This window comes from Ptychodera flava, chromosome 20, assembly GCF_041260155.1.
Source record: "Ptychodera flava strain L36383 chromosome 20, AS_Pfla_20210202, whole genome shotgun sequence".
NCBI lineage: Eukaryota > Metazoa > Hemichordata > Enteropneusta > Ptychoderidae > Ptychodera > Ptychodera flava.
The window spans coordinates 15,382,766-15,398,075 of record NC_091947.1 but is presented as its reverse complement, the minus strand read 5'-3'; the positions used below and the strand labels follow the sequence as shown (position 1 = coordinate 15,398,075).

The 15,310-nt window shown below is 41.0% G+C and overlaps 2 protein-coding genes across 2 annotated transcripts in view; both read right to left on the bottom strand.

Annotated features, from left to right (window-relative positions):
• LOC139120506 (E3 ubiquitin-protein ligase TRIM56-like) overlaps nucleotides 1–15,310 on the bottom strand; it is a 118,156-nt gene that overhangs the window by 14,708 nt on the left and 88,138 nt on the right. The gene's annotated exons all lie outside the window — the stretch shown is intronic.
• LOC139120146 (E3 ubiquitin-protein ligase TRIM56-like) overlaps nucleotides 1–15,310 on the bottom strand; it is a 94,888-nt gene that overhangs the window by 25,163 nt on the left and 54,415 nt on the right. The window lies entirely within an intron of this gene.

Here is a 15,310-nt window from a genome sequence, read left to right as displayed (position 1 = left end):
ATTATGATGAGTATGTGTACCTTAAGCTTGTTAATTTCAATTTACATGAATGTGCAACTTAAATACGATATTTGTCTTCTTTACGGGCTGTGAAATACTTGAAAACTTAAACCTAAATTGCGCTTTCTTATAGTCATAACAAGAGCTTACTAATTTTAGACTCATCGGCGAGCTTCAATTATTATTGAGGCTAGCGCTGTAAGCTTTCTTTCACACTCGTCATTGTTCTTTAAATACTTGTGTTTCGAGAAGGGTGTAGTTTTGAAAGCTAACAATTACTTTATATCGAAATATATGAAAGGGGCTCCTCACCTTAATATCCAAAAGTTTGTGTTGCATTGGTGTTTGTTTCGTTTCGGATGTATGTGAAATAGGATCCCCACATTATTATCCAATTGTTTGTGTCACAATAGTGTTTGTTTCGTCTTTGGATATGTGTAGGGACGATTATTATAACCAGTGTTAAAAATTTGGGTTTCTTGTTTAAGAGTTTATTACTTTTCATGTTCAGTTTCCAGACATTGTTCGCATAAAAACTAATAAACCTTTGTTGTCATTTCTTAACATTTACGTCTTCTGAATAGTTTCAAATCATCATGTGCTTTTTTTTACATGACTACTTTAAATTGAATACATTTCAATCGAATTTTATCTCCCATTTACTCATGTCATATAACTGACACGACTATCTTCTAACATTCCTCTCCGGTCAATTTTACCATTCCTTTCGCATTCACTGAAAAATAAACGGAAGACAACGAAGGTCGAGTGGTAGCTTGTACAATGGAAAATTATAACGTAGGTGGAATTACACAAATGCAGTTTTCAGTGATTTAATAATCTACGATTGTTCCGGGTATCCCTTCGATGTCGCACTATTTGCGACCGATCTCCTTAGTACGTACAAAGTTCCAGTAAAATATGTTAACTTCTTGTAATATGTTATCCTGAACAAAGATGTGATCTATGTCAATATGGAGAAAAATGTACTACAATTTTATCGATTATGGACTTCCAATAAACCTGATAAAAATACCCCTTAGGAGAGATTGTATAAACCAGACATAAAAGTAACGAAAAATTTCTTGAAATTTCGATGAAAGGTAAGACTGCGATAATTATTTACGTTATTTACGTCATAGCAAGTTGCAAAAACAACAGCTTCTTCGGGGTTATGGAATACAGTGACGTACATAAGTTCAAGTAAAATATGTTGATTCCTTGGGCTGTTCACAGATTCAACCTAATCAAATTAATGCATTACAGAAATCATACCACTTATCTACATAATATTTTGGCATCTTTTCAAACTGTCAGTGGCTAAGAGGTTGACATTAGAGAATGCTGAATTATCATTATCTTATGTCGGGATGTTCCCTGCCAGTTGTACGACCTCATAAAATGTATGACGGGACGCTTTCTCGTGATCGTGGATTTATCAACAAACTAAAATACCTTTGCAGATTATCGACAGTTTCAGCAACATCCATATATAAAAGATTTACTCCTCTGGTTATTTATTTAAAAGCTATAAAAACTAAATCCGCCATGAGAAATAATGAAATGGAGCGGTGTTTCAAAGTAAGATATTATGAATGTACATCGTTCAAAGGTTTTCACTTGATAGGAGTCTCGATGGCAACAAGATTGTCCGTATTTTAATTCACAAGAATTGGTTAAAAACGAAACAGTTTGTATTGCCATGGATCACCAATTAATGTAATGATATTCAAAATATGTAATCCTGGCCAAATATAAATAGTAACATAAATGTAGTCCAACTTATCCATTATGTACTTCCACTAAACCGGATAAAATACCACAGTCGTGGTGGAGGAATTGTGCAAATGAGGCACAAAGGCAACGGAAACATTGTCGAAATTTTGATGAAAGGTAAGATTGCGATAATTATTTACGTCATTAAATGGCCAAGCTAATGACCTTTTAGGCCAGTTAATAAAATAGAAGGTAACCATACAAAGCAGCTGTGACCACGCTCCTAGCAACCAATAAACAATTTGTTTTTGCCAAAATAAAAAGCTTTTCATGATTGTTTTAGTAATAACGTAATTCAAACCAACAAACAGCCAAACCGACTATGGCTATCATGCCTTTAGCAGCCACTACAATTCATGAATTTTCGGATAAAAAATCAACCTATTTTTAGGTTTCTTTCCATGACCCAACCGGACAGTTCAAACCCGCGCGGCACACCATCTTACCCGGGTAATGGCCACAAGTTTTTGTAAACTGATAATGATATGTAAATATCCAATACAACTGACTAAGACTGCAGGCTGATCTTCCCGTTGTGTGTATGTGGGACTGGTCACGTTTCCGGGATACGGAGATGGGGAGTTGTCGATTACCTTCGGTTCCCAAGAAAAAGTAGCTGACTCCCCCTATGGAACACGAACGGTGAACCCCTATTGCAACTTTTGAAACCTATCCCCCTCCTCCTGCTGGTATCGCACCCAAATCCTGAACACTGCGTACTTGCAGCTATCAAACATACTGCAGAAGTGGATTTTTGCTATATTCGCAGGTTGCAAAAATTATAATGAAGTTTGCATTGTGAGTGTTTTGTTTCCACGTTTGACCATTCCGTACATCAGACATAGGTTGTTCATTTTCTCTTTTATTTATAAATACTGTGAAGACATATTAGTCTCCTTTATTAACCTCCAGTTGATGTGTGTGTGTGTGTGTGTGTGTGTGTGAGAGAGAGAGAGAGAGAGAGAGAGAGAGAGAGAGAGAGAGAGAGATCAAACTAGACCTTCCTGGCATACCATTTACTTTCGTCTATCGTTTGTAATGACAGCAACAAGAGCTCCTTTGAGAATATGGGATACAGTGATCGTCAGTTTCCAGCATACCAGCAATGACGAGTGACTGGACGTCGTGCCAGCTAGTTATAAGGAAAGTTAGTGAGCTAGCTGTGCAGATGATAGTGGATATATAGCTGATCTCTGTTTCGCTTATTAATGTTAGTTGTTCAGTTACGCCAGAAAAAGTGGTCAGTAATGAACATGTGATTTATTTTCACTTTGATCCCTCCGGTCCCGGTGTGAAACTTTGTTTGAATTTGAGATCTGATTGTTTTTGTTACATCACGAAAAGCGCATAAAACCATGAAGTCTCAGTGATTACTGTTTTTGCCCGGCTGTATTTCGTCAGCAGACGGTATAATTTTTCTCGAAACACCATCCAGTCGTCAATTGACTATATGAAACATCTATGACTTCCGCAGAAAATTGAAGGCTGGATTTTTGAGTTGTCGACGTACAAAACTTTTATTACTTTTCTCCGTTGTTAAACTGTATATTGCAACTTTCATTGAAGGTAAGGTTTTAGTTAATTAGAGTTTTTTTTTTCAACTGCGCTTTCACTAGTCGTAGATAAACAGTCATCAAAATTGTCATGATCATCGCCACTATAGTGATCTGCGTAGACAAAGTTGTGTGGTAAGAGATTTTCTGAATATTGTGACCATAGCACAAAATAGCCTTACGACTGGATTCAAGCACGTATCGCAGTAAATTCATCATAAATACCTTCCAATTCTATTATGGCTTTAATAATGAAATAAATACTGTGCAAGACTGAGTAAAAGAAGAAAAATATTTCTGACATCGATTTGTAACAACAAGAGTCATGTAATACTTGATTTTATCCTTGCTAGATAAGAGGTAAGAAGGCAACCAGCGATGTATATTAAATACTCGATATTTTCGGTCAATAATGCATATATTATTAAAACTTTGCACTGTAATACAATTATAGATACTAACGCGACGATATGCTAAATTTCTTATGTCAAAGTGAGATAGGATCGTTCAAAGAGTTGTTTACGTTGCATTTGATGGTACACTCATGCTCGTTGTATGATAAAAAAGTGTATTTTTGTTGGTTTGGTTTGAATCTTGGCTTACATGAAGAAAATCAAAATGGTTTCTGATATCTATCAATGGAAAAATTAAAATCTGTACTGCTATAATATCTTCCGATGCATTTCATGGTTCACTTATAATGGGTTCTTCTAGACAGTTGTGTTTTGGCAATCACGCGAAATTGAAACACAAGGCTGAAACTCAGTTGTGTTTTGGCAATCATGCGAAATTGAAACACGAGGCTGAAACTCAGTTGTGTTTTGGCAATCACGCGAAATTGAAACACAAGGCTGAAACTCAGTTGTGTTTTGGCAATCACGCGAAATTGAAACACAAGGCTGAAACTCAGTTGTGTTTTGGCAATCACGCGAAATTGAAACACGAGGCTGAAACTCGGTGAAATGATGGGGGGGGGGGGCAATGTTCTCTTCCTTGTATCTACAAAAGAGTATCAATATATCAACATTGAACAATCGTCTTCCTTGAATGATCGATCAAATCATTGGCCAAGCATCTGAAAAGAAAAGCATTTGATTTACCATTTTAACTGACTGTGCGGACCAGAATCACACCTATCATATTGTATAAAACTTGCTCTTCTCGAATTCATTTGAACTTGTTCGAGCTAAATATTTCTGACAGCAGCTTGAGTACGAAAGCAAAGTACACGGACTTATCAATGTGAAAAATACCCTGTTATCTTAGAGGGTTAGTAATCACTAGTACAGAAATTTGCTAGAAATTTGCGAGAAATGGACACTTACTCGCGTTTTGCGAGAAGTAAGCGAGAATACATAACTTTCTCGCAATAACTTAGCAAGACTTTAATTGTCTCGCAATCAGCTGGCGAGAACTGTGTTTTCTCACTCAGCATCTGCGAGAAACTGAATTCTCACAATCAATCAGAGAGAAATTTGTTTTCTCGCTCTGCATCTGCGAAAAATTGTATTCTTCTGTGTAAGCATTTCACAAAAATTTCACAATTTCTCGCAGATGCATAGCGAGAAAACAGTTCTCACTGATTAATAGCGAGAATTCAATTTCTTGCAGATGCATGCGAGAAAGCACAGTTCTCGCAGCTTGATCACGAGAAAGTATATATTCTCGCTTACTTCTCGCAATATAGCGAGAAAGTGTCCATTTCTTGCAAATTTCTCGCAATTATCTGTACTAGTGAATGATAACTTTTGATAACTTTTCACCATTTTTGTTTTGAATGTGAACCATAATTCCTTTCTCTACTCCCTAAGGCATGTTGATGTACACAGTGTTCAGCTTGTCAACTCAGCTCGTAAAGTGACTTCTGGTCCGGACTAGAATTCAAGTGTAAACAATAACAATGCATTTTTACACATATAGACACTAAGTTGACAAGCTTAATACTGGGTGTTTCAACATTCCTTGAGGAGTAGAATAAAAGTTGCAATTGATGTACAAAAAATATGATGAAAATATTATCAAAAGTTAGCATTATCAGCACTTTATTCTTTGGAATATGGTCTTATATACTTTCCTTTTTACCTTGCACGCTTTTGCAAACTTATAAATCAGGGTTTTACTCGAGGAAAGGCTTGTCTCTGCATTCAAAAGCGTTTTTGGCAGGCGTCATGAATTGATAGACAAGTATACATATGACCACTGATGATTGACTTGCATATTGATATATGGCAGGTACCACGTGAGGCAGAATGTGCTTACGATTTTTGAGGTACCTGACATTACTTCTCTGGTTTTTGTACTGGAGGTCCATATATATTTTCTTCTACAGATCTGACCTTGTTGTTATATCGGTACTTGTTTGTTGTCTATCTGTACTGTGGTGTTTGTGTTTGTGATAACGAGTTTGTCACTATGGAACTTATGACTATGATGTAGATAATGGCTGGGTACACATGTTGTGTTCTAATAAATTGTACTGTACTTCAATATACTGTATGAAAAGTACGTTTCATATTCTCATATATTGCTACCTCTTTTACTGGTAATGCACTTGCATTTCAAAATTCAATTACACCTCTGACAATATCAGTCTTTCCTGAGGTATCAAAATGAGTGATTGGGATAAACAACGTTCATCATGCATAACAACGCATGTTTTAATGTCTTGTTTGAAATCAATGTCTCAATATACATAAGTAAATGATATGAGGTGTAAAATACATTGGAGACTTTTTTATTGTGTCAATTAATACAGCAGTCTGAGACTGATTACATGCATTATATAAACTCTAAATATATGAACATATTTAAAAGAAGCTGATATATTCAGGGAAAGGATTTTAACTGTACATATTTTCAGATGATAAGGGACGATTCAGAATTTACTTCCAGGGGGAGGGTGGAGGATTTCTATTTTCTCGGTGATTTTTTTCCATGGCCCCCCCTAGTAAATTATAGAAAAAATCTATGGCCCCCCCCTCATCTTTCCTGTTTTTTTTCCATGGCCCCCCCCCTAATATATACATGCATGCTTATACATTATAGACATATCCAGACATATCCAGTCTAACAAGTTGCAGGAACTGTAGTGGACATTTAACCCTTTTCCTGCCGAGCGCCCCTGTCCGTTATCCTGCCAAGTCGGTCAAAACCGGCCCCCTTTTCCGTGTCTACAGAAGATAGGCTCTCCTGCACGCTTTCCTGCCAGGCATTTGGCGGGAAAATACCGCATTTTCGGGGTACGATTACCGACCATATACGTGTTAGACTTCAAAAATTTTGCATGCCCGTATAGAGGGGCAACCGCTGATGAGGTTGTGTCCAGAAAATGACGAGGTCACGGGCGTTGTTTGCCCGGGGGACGTGCACTTTTATGCCCTTTTCTAGCTTACTTTCGCGGAAGTAAAGCTCGTTCGCCGGCACGCACGGCCACACCGGGGAAACGTCACCTCTCTCGTGGGTTAGTAGAAGACCCAGGGTTAGTGCTATGGGTGCGGCAGCACCCTCAAACCTGTCCTGTTTCCCCTGGGTTGTGTCACTTGGCCACGTACTTTGAACGACTTGGAAGAGTCGCACATTGCAGTCTGCTTTGACGTAGTGTCAACGACATAGTTCCGCCATTGAAGGAAGGCGTGTACGTAGTTTGGCCAGTTCAGTGAACACTTAGCTCGTTAGTGTTACCGTTTCCTAACACGTTAGTTGTGCAGTTGTTACTAAGGTGCAGTTTTGTACCACCTTAGCTCTGGACAGTGCAACTGCTCTATGCACTAACCCCAACGACAGATGGTTGGTACAACGTCTACGTCGCACGAGCACAGCCTCCGTTGGGCTGTGCCCCTCCCACGTGATACAACGCATGTTCATCCATTACTATAGCGTCCTTACGGATCTGCCAAAAACGAAAGTGGGGGTAAAAACAAAACAAACGAAAATATGCGATCCATAGATAGTATTTTATTCGGGAATAATTTACATTATGCCGAACAATAAATCTCGGAGTCTGTCTCGACGTCCGAGTGCATGGTCCGTGTTTCAAAAATTACAATCGGGGTGGCAGATCCGTGTTTCAAAAATTATAATAGGGGGAATTGTACAAATAATCCGTCTAACAAAAACAAAACAAAACGAAAATATGCGATCCATAGATAGTATTTTATTCGGGAATAATTTACATTATGCCGAATAATAAATCTCAGAGTCTGTCTCGACGTCCGAGTGCATGGTCCGTGTTACAAAGATTACAATCGGGGATTGTACAAAATAATCGTGTTTCAATTTACAATCAGCGGGATCGTAAAGCACAAACAAACGGCACAACCGTGCTCAAAATGTGATCATGGTCCGTGTTCAGAATACAGTCAAGCCACTGTTAGGCGAAGCTGTCCCCTGTCCGTTATTTACGTCGGGTTCTCTTGCTGATGGGTGTCGTCGGGGCTGTGTGAGTAGAGGTCTGCACGCCAATGCTCCTCTTACCTCGTAGCATCATGCGATGATGAAAAGCCGCAAAACACTCGCCCTCGTGAAGATGAACCCCGCACAGACTACATCCTTTGGACGTCTCAGACAGTCGTCCGCTCGCAGTGGTCTTACCCTCTCTGCTACATACTTTACAGCATTTCTGCCGCCCCTCCAAACGCTGACAACGTGCATCGGCTGATTTTGTGGATTGATGTACGAGGCAAGAGAAACAGTGGCCTCGACCTCTCTCACACTGGGCTGCGATCGCCCACAATAACCGCCAATGAGTTGTTTCCCGACACGCAGATGAAACATCTTATGGGTCAGCTTACTATCAGGGTGTACATGCTTGAAGCATATATATGCATTTACCAGGGCAACATCAATCAGGTAACATGCCAGATATGTCCACCATCTGTGGTTCTTGCGCCCAGTGTGAAAGTACTTGCGCTTCTGGTTGGCTCGGTCGACGCCTCCCATGTACCGGCGATAATTATACAGCGACAGAGGCACTTGTCGCCGCTCGTCTCCCTCCCCCACTGGCACGCACTCCAAGGGTGGATAGACCGTATTCAAGATCAGCACCTGAGCGTTACTATCCTGATAAGCAGTGATGTTAAGACGAGAGTCCGTTCTGGTCGTGGCTTTCATATCCCCAACAGACAGAGGAAGGCGCTTCCTCTTACCCGGCGGAATTAATTGAGGGGCATGGTGCGACGATTACGGCGGTTGAAACTCCCGACCATGTAGATCCCGGTCTCCATCAGCTCTCTAGCAGTAACGACCGTGCTAAACAGGCTATCACAGAATAGGCTGTGATTATATCCACAGAATGGCTGGACCAGCTCCATCGTAATTCTTTTCACCACACCTCGCTCCTGCCGTCTCCATCAGTCCGATCCCGATATTTCACACCTAGGTACGGTGCAAAGTTAGCTATGTATGCAGTGGTGGAGTCGCACAGCTGCCATATCTTGAAACCGTCTCGATCAGGCTTATGCGGTAATCTCTGCTTAAATTTAGAACGGCCCTTAAATCGCACCATGCCCTCGTCGATGGAGATCTCTCTACCCATCTTATAATTATTTACGCACCGGTCAACTATGGGCTCCATCCATGGATTGATTTTATACAGGGGATCCTCCTGACACCGACGTCGGCGGCGTGCCTCATCAGGATCACGACGTGGATCGTTCTCTGGGTCTGCCAGATGAAAGTATCGCATAAGCTGCTGAAAGCGACTGCGGGTAATCACAGTAGAAATACCCTGGTTTCTCAGAAAGGGATCGCTAGACCAATAATCCTCCACTGATGATTTACGGTCGATACCCATACAGACTAAGACGCCAATGAACGCCTGCACCTCTCGGTAGTCAGCGTTACGCCAGTATTTATCTATTTTCCTAGCGATATGTCGCTGGTGGAATTTGGCGTATTTATTAGTCTCGTCCTTGGCCAATCTGATCAGTGTAGCTGGAATAAACTTAAAAAGTAATCGAGCTCACGGGCGTGGCTGGGCAAGGTGAAAGTCGGTCCTCTCTCATGGTCAAAATCGGTCTCTCAAATATATTAGCATCGGTAGTCTCCGACATACGCCAGACAGGAGGTGTGTCGTCCTCCGCCAACACAGCAGCAACGTCATCATCGTCGTCAGAGCTTGCCTCACCTACGTACTGCCTGTCATAAAAGTCATCGTCCTCTGCCGCATCCTCGTCAACCTCCGAGTCGGACTCAGCGGTGATATCACCGTCGTCTGGGCGTCTGGGCCTGAACTCGCCCGTAGCGGCATCAAGGATCATATCTGGCTCAAAATCAGGTGGCTATCCTGATAACGAACCCTCCGCACTATCTTTTTCGGCGGGGACATCGCAGCACACGAAACTATGGCAGGAGCGGGCTCGGCAGCCTCTGCTGATGACGAGGACTCAAGCTCTTTCGCACTGGGCACAGGAACCTCTCCTGACGCAGGATGAGGGCTCATAGTAGCAACAGGTGGTGGTCTCTCCGGAGCAGCCGGGGAGAACCAATGGCATCAGCCGTCTCATTACTCACTGTCTCACTAGCAGCAGCAGACGTAGTCTGTGCAGGTGAAGTATCTCCCACAAGAGCAGATGTAGTCTCTGCAGGTGAAGTAGTCTCTCCCGGAGCAGCCGGGTGAGAACCACTGGCAACCGGTGACCCGTCATCATCCTCATCGGCAGAACGATCGGTCTTACGTTTACGCTTACCACTGGGTTTTTCAGCCGGAGATGGCTTCGCCTTACGGGAGCGTTTCTTGCCCGACTTCTTAGAACGTTTACTAGGGACATCACAACGATCGCTACCACTACCGCCCGGAGACTCTGCATCTTTGAGCTTCAGTCGTCTGCTCGCCTTCAGAAAACTTTTGCGGTCCGTCAAGCTCATGTCTGGAACAGTGTCGACAGACTAGCAGGTCCTCCCTTTTAAAGCCACAGGGAAACAAAGCCCTGGACATGATTGGACGCAGGGGTGTTAATATATGCATCCACCTGTTATTATAATGGACCTACGGCAATCAGTCCACCAACCGGCGCTGACATTCCTACCCGTCATGTAAATTGCCTGTCCGCACCATTTGATATGCTAATAATACTCATTTGCGATGCAAATCAATCGAGCACTTAGCATAACATAGTCAATGTCATTAGCATCTCAACTTGACATTCCGTCCAGCTGGGTACGTGGCATGCGCACCTGCCACCCAAGGACGTTGCCCCAAGCCCATGTTTAGTACGGGTGGGAAACCCGTATCTTTAACCTCATGTCCCTTCTAAGTACGCCTGCGCAGGGCGTATTGTCATCCAAGTCGGTGACAAGCCAACCCGACAGATGCCATTAGCAGATTGCCTAAGCTGTACTGGACTGGCCGTCTCGTTCTTGTACGGCAACGAACAGTGCTTCAGCGGCTTGTTTAGGTCATAACCGTCGCCTGCCGAGCGGCTTACCCAACTAAGGCGGTCAAAGATGAAGGATGCCAAAATTGTCAACGGCTGTCTCGGCCTCGTCCGTTGGGCAAACATGGCTCCTTCAAATAACGTGGCCAGCACGTCTACGTCATCAGCGGTGATGACGACCCGTCATTGACGCCCGAGTGCGTAAAACTCGGAATATACCGACAGGTACCTCTACCTGAGTCGGTCATACTACGGTATAAACCAAACACAGGTCTGCCAACTCCCGTTAGACTCGGCCGTTAGCCGAACTTCACAGGGACAACATAGGCGTAACAAGTCGGTGAACAACGGTTCACGCACCTAACCGCAGCCGCCAAGTCGGTGAACAATGGTATCAAATTTTGAGGCCATGTTCCTGAATGGCAAGGCTGAGGCGGTGTGTTTCGTTGCACGGCTTGAACGTCTAGAGCCAAGTGCAGCCGACAACGTCCGACATCTGAGTGGGTAGTCTTTTCGAGAAGGTAACAAGTCGGTTAAAAGCGGTGGTTACCCTTCACAAATGTCGCTCAAGTCCGTTCGGATCAGTTCCATGTCAGGGACTAATCAAGCCGAGTCCGTCAAATCCGTCCGCACTTCCCGTCAATCAGGACCAAGTCCGTGATTTTCGTCTCGCACCATTGGCAAAAAATTGCACCGCCAGCTGAGGCGGTCTTAGGCGGTTGCCTTCGAGAAAGCCGAGTCCGTCAAATCCGTCCGCACTTCCCGTCAATCAGGACCAAGTCCGTGATTTTCGTCTCGCACCATTGGCAAAAAATTGCACCGCCAGCTGAGGCGGTCTTAGGCGGTTGCCTTACAGATTAGCGTTGCCGAGACGGTCAATTTCGGCCGCAATCTATGTAGTGCCTCAGAGCCAAGTTACCCCAAACTCCGCTAGAATACGTCAATGTGCTAACCTGCCAAGTACGCTACTCGTCCCCCCAAAAAAAACCAGTCCCCCACCGGGGTGGGGGACTGGCTGGGTAGCTTCCGCACCTTTCCCTGTCGTTGGACTCTCTGTGAACCCATTTCGAGAGCAAACGCCGTTCCTCGCCCAAAACCTGTCCTCGAACGACCCCTAGCGCGAGCAAGGGTTTGCTACACGTAGTTCCGTCGACTAGGCAGGAAAGGGGGTACCAAAAAGTAGCCCGATTTCCACCGCCTTGGCAGGATAACGGCCGTGGCTGCTCAGATTCTAGCTACACCGAATTTCAAGCGGATTTTCACCGACTTGGCAGGAAAAGGGTTAATCGATGATATAACAAATCATTTCAGGGTTATATGACTATAAAAAGAATGATTTGCAGGGACTGCAAGTGGCACACTTTTGGAAAGGGTAGCAATAAACATATCTGGTTGTAAATTTCTGAAGAAAAGTTAATTACTAATATGAATACTTTTTTCGTTATGTCTCACTGATACATATGATGCACACAAAGACAAGCAAAGATGTCAGTTAGAAATGGTGAACAGTAAATCAGAGGAGCAGATAATTGGCAAAGTGATATATATCTTGAAGTTTAATGGTACATCTCATTTGCAGATATCCAGATATTTCTGGAAAGTGAGATGTACATATACATGCACACGTTCAGCATACATTTTCATTTGATGATGCTGAATATTTGCAGACTCACGGTGAAAGTTTTAAACATTAGGAATTAAAATTGGTGAAAGCCAACTTGTTTTTAATTTTCTCTTTTTTTCTAATTTGGTTGTCATAAAACCAAGTTGCTGCCACTGAAAGCAACAATGCTGAGGAATGTTTTAGAACATTTCTTGAACAAAACACCTTATCCAAAACATGAATTCACATGTTATTCTGCTCATTCCATTCACAATCCAATGTTCATATTAAAATGCAGATAACCCTGTGTAAGTCAAAATTCACATTTTGTCAGCAGTATTTTCCAAAATTGACAGAGCATTCATATTTCAAATTTTTTTAACAAACTTTAATTTTAAAATAGTCATGATGCGCATGTTTTCAGATGACACGAAACAATACATGTTAATTTGTTTTTTGCCTTTTCTGCCAGCCGCCACTGTGAAATCTTTGATTATACATATTAGAATGAATGGGACACAAAAGTATTAGCATCAATACACAATGTGTAAGCCTATCCACATTTCTCCTAGCCTCATACACACTGAGATCACTTCTTGGACTACAGCAAATTTCTTGTGTACACAATATTTCAACAATCCGACACCATAGCATTTGTGCAGTGCCACATGATCTTCTGGATGCACATACAGGATTATTGGAAAATCAACCCTTTTGTAAATTTTGCACCATATATTTTTGACAGTAATACATAATATTTTTATTTTCAACATTAAAACCTATTCGTTGAAAAGCACCTTGAAGATGAGATGGCCATAAATTTATTTTCAAAAAAGTTTATAGTAGATGTAAGCACTGTAAAAAGTTATGTAGAACATTTAAAAAATTTAGAAAGGGTAAAATTGATGAGAATGAAACATAGAAAAAAGGAGCAGAAAAGAAGAGTAGCAGTAGCAGTAGTTTACTCAAAGGATGAAGTGGGTGTATATTTGGGGTAAAAAACCTCAATTTTTGTATTAATGATAAAAATTAATTTAAGTCGAAAACTAGACAGTATTTTCTGAAATGTAATATTTCACTTGAAAGGATAGTATTCATGTAGAAAAAAACAACTATTTTACTTGGCATTATCCATCTTCATTTTAAAATTGTAGGGGTTTAAAGACTGACACTCTAATAATCAGATAATTGATTAAAATCATTATCAGCAAAATTAAAATGCCTCTTATTCAAAATGCCTCTTATTCAAAATGTAAGAGCTTTATTGCCAAACAAAACCAATTGATAGTTGTTGTGTTATATAGCATTTAAAAAACATAATGTGAAATTTCAGAAAATTTGACCCAGCCGGAGTGGAGTTAAATTCGTTGGAAATTTTGAAATTGGGAGGCAAAAGAAGCCAAGAAATCAGGTGATTTGCATACATTTGCATAAATTAACACTTCTTTATCATGCAACTTTCAACTGCTTTACAAGCTACAAGGTAAACCCAACCTTAAAAAGACATTTGCTGTAATTTTTAGCATTTGTTCAATGTTCATCTCTGTGTATCAGCATTTGTTTGTTATTCTATCACTACATAGAACACCCAATGCTGTATTTAGCAACATACCAGTGTGAACATAAATGACCATTGTTATTGTTGATAAATGAATTCTAGTCTGGACTTGATCCGAGATCTCTTTTCAACAAAAACAACCCTGACTGTTCACTGTATGGTTTGTATTGACACGCTAAATACTGGACATTTTATAACGCTTCAGGGAGGAGAACAAGATACTGCAGTAGATGCATAAAACAAACCACTGTGAATATTACCGAATTTGGCAGCTAAAGGAGTTTAACTAAACATGTTGAGTTTATCTGTCACCCTGGTAGCGTCTACGGTGCTCTTTTGTAGAGATCAGAAATTCTGGGCAAATGTTGAATTGATGTTTTTTTTCCTTGGCCCCCCCTAAAAGATTGTGGTATTTTTGTCTGGCCCCCCCTAAATTTTCTTGGGAAAAATGGGTGGCCCCCCCCTGAAAATCCTCCACCCCCCCCCCCCCCCCCTGGAAGTAAATTCTGAATCGTCCCTAAAAAGAAAATCCATAACCAAAATTATTATTAAAGTGTATACTACACTGGATGTAACTGAGTATGAATTATCATAACATTATGCTGAATTAATCATACAGCTTTGTCAATACCAGTGAATTTTGTGACGTCACACCCCAGATTATTACTGATAATGTGTCTGATTATCCAGTATTGTGGCCCCAGATGTTTTCTACATCTAAAAATTCACTGGCATTGCCAAAAACTATAAAATAATAGCAACAATATACCCCTCCCGGCCCATAATGGACTCAAGCAAACTTTACATGCAATAATATACTTAGCTTCGCCTCATACATTATGTCGTGCAAACTTTGCTTTCGTCCATTATTGGCCAGGTGGGGGTACATTATTGTTTAAATTAATATATGTTGAAAACATTGTGAGTTGAATATCAATCTTTTTCAAATATCAGAGGTGGAAAGAATTTATTCATGTAACTGAGTAACATGTTTATTCAGGCATGGCTATAACTATTCTGAGATGACAGAAATAAGATTATAAAAATGTCTAAGATATTTCACAATTGTTCATGAATACAATATATTATCTGTACTTGATGAAATCCACACAGTTTGCATTGTAGAAACAATGAGACATCTATAAAATGATTCATAAATCATATAGCAGGTAATTCCTTCTTACTTGGGCAGACATTAAAGGCAATTACTTTACCTACAGAATGAACTCAGGGTTGGTTGAAACACATACCAGTACATACTATGTAACATATGACATTACAACCAGACAAAATCTGTGCTCATATGTCATAAATGATTAGGGTTCATTTCAAATAAAGTGATATATACCCCCGTATAACCAACATCCCCAATCAAATCTGCCGGTTCCATATCTGGATAAAGTATGTTCTGCAAATGATTTAACCATGCTTATGACCTAGGCATAGA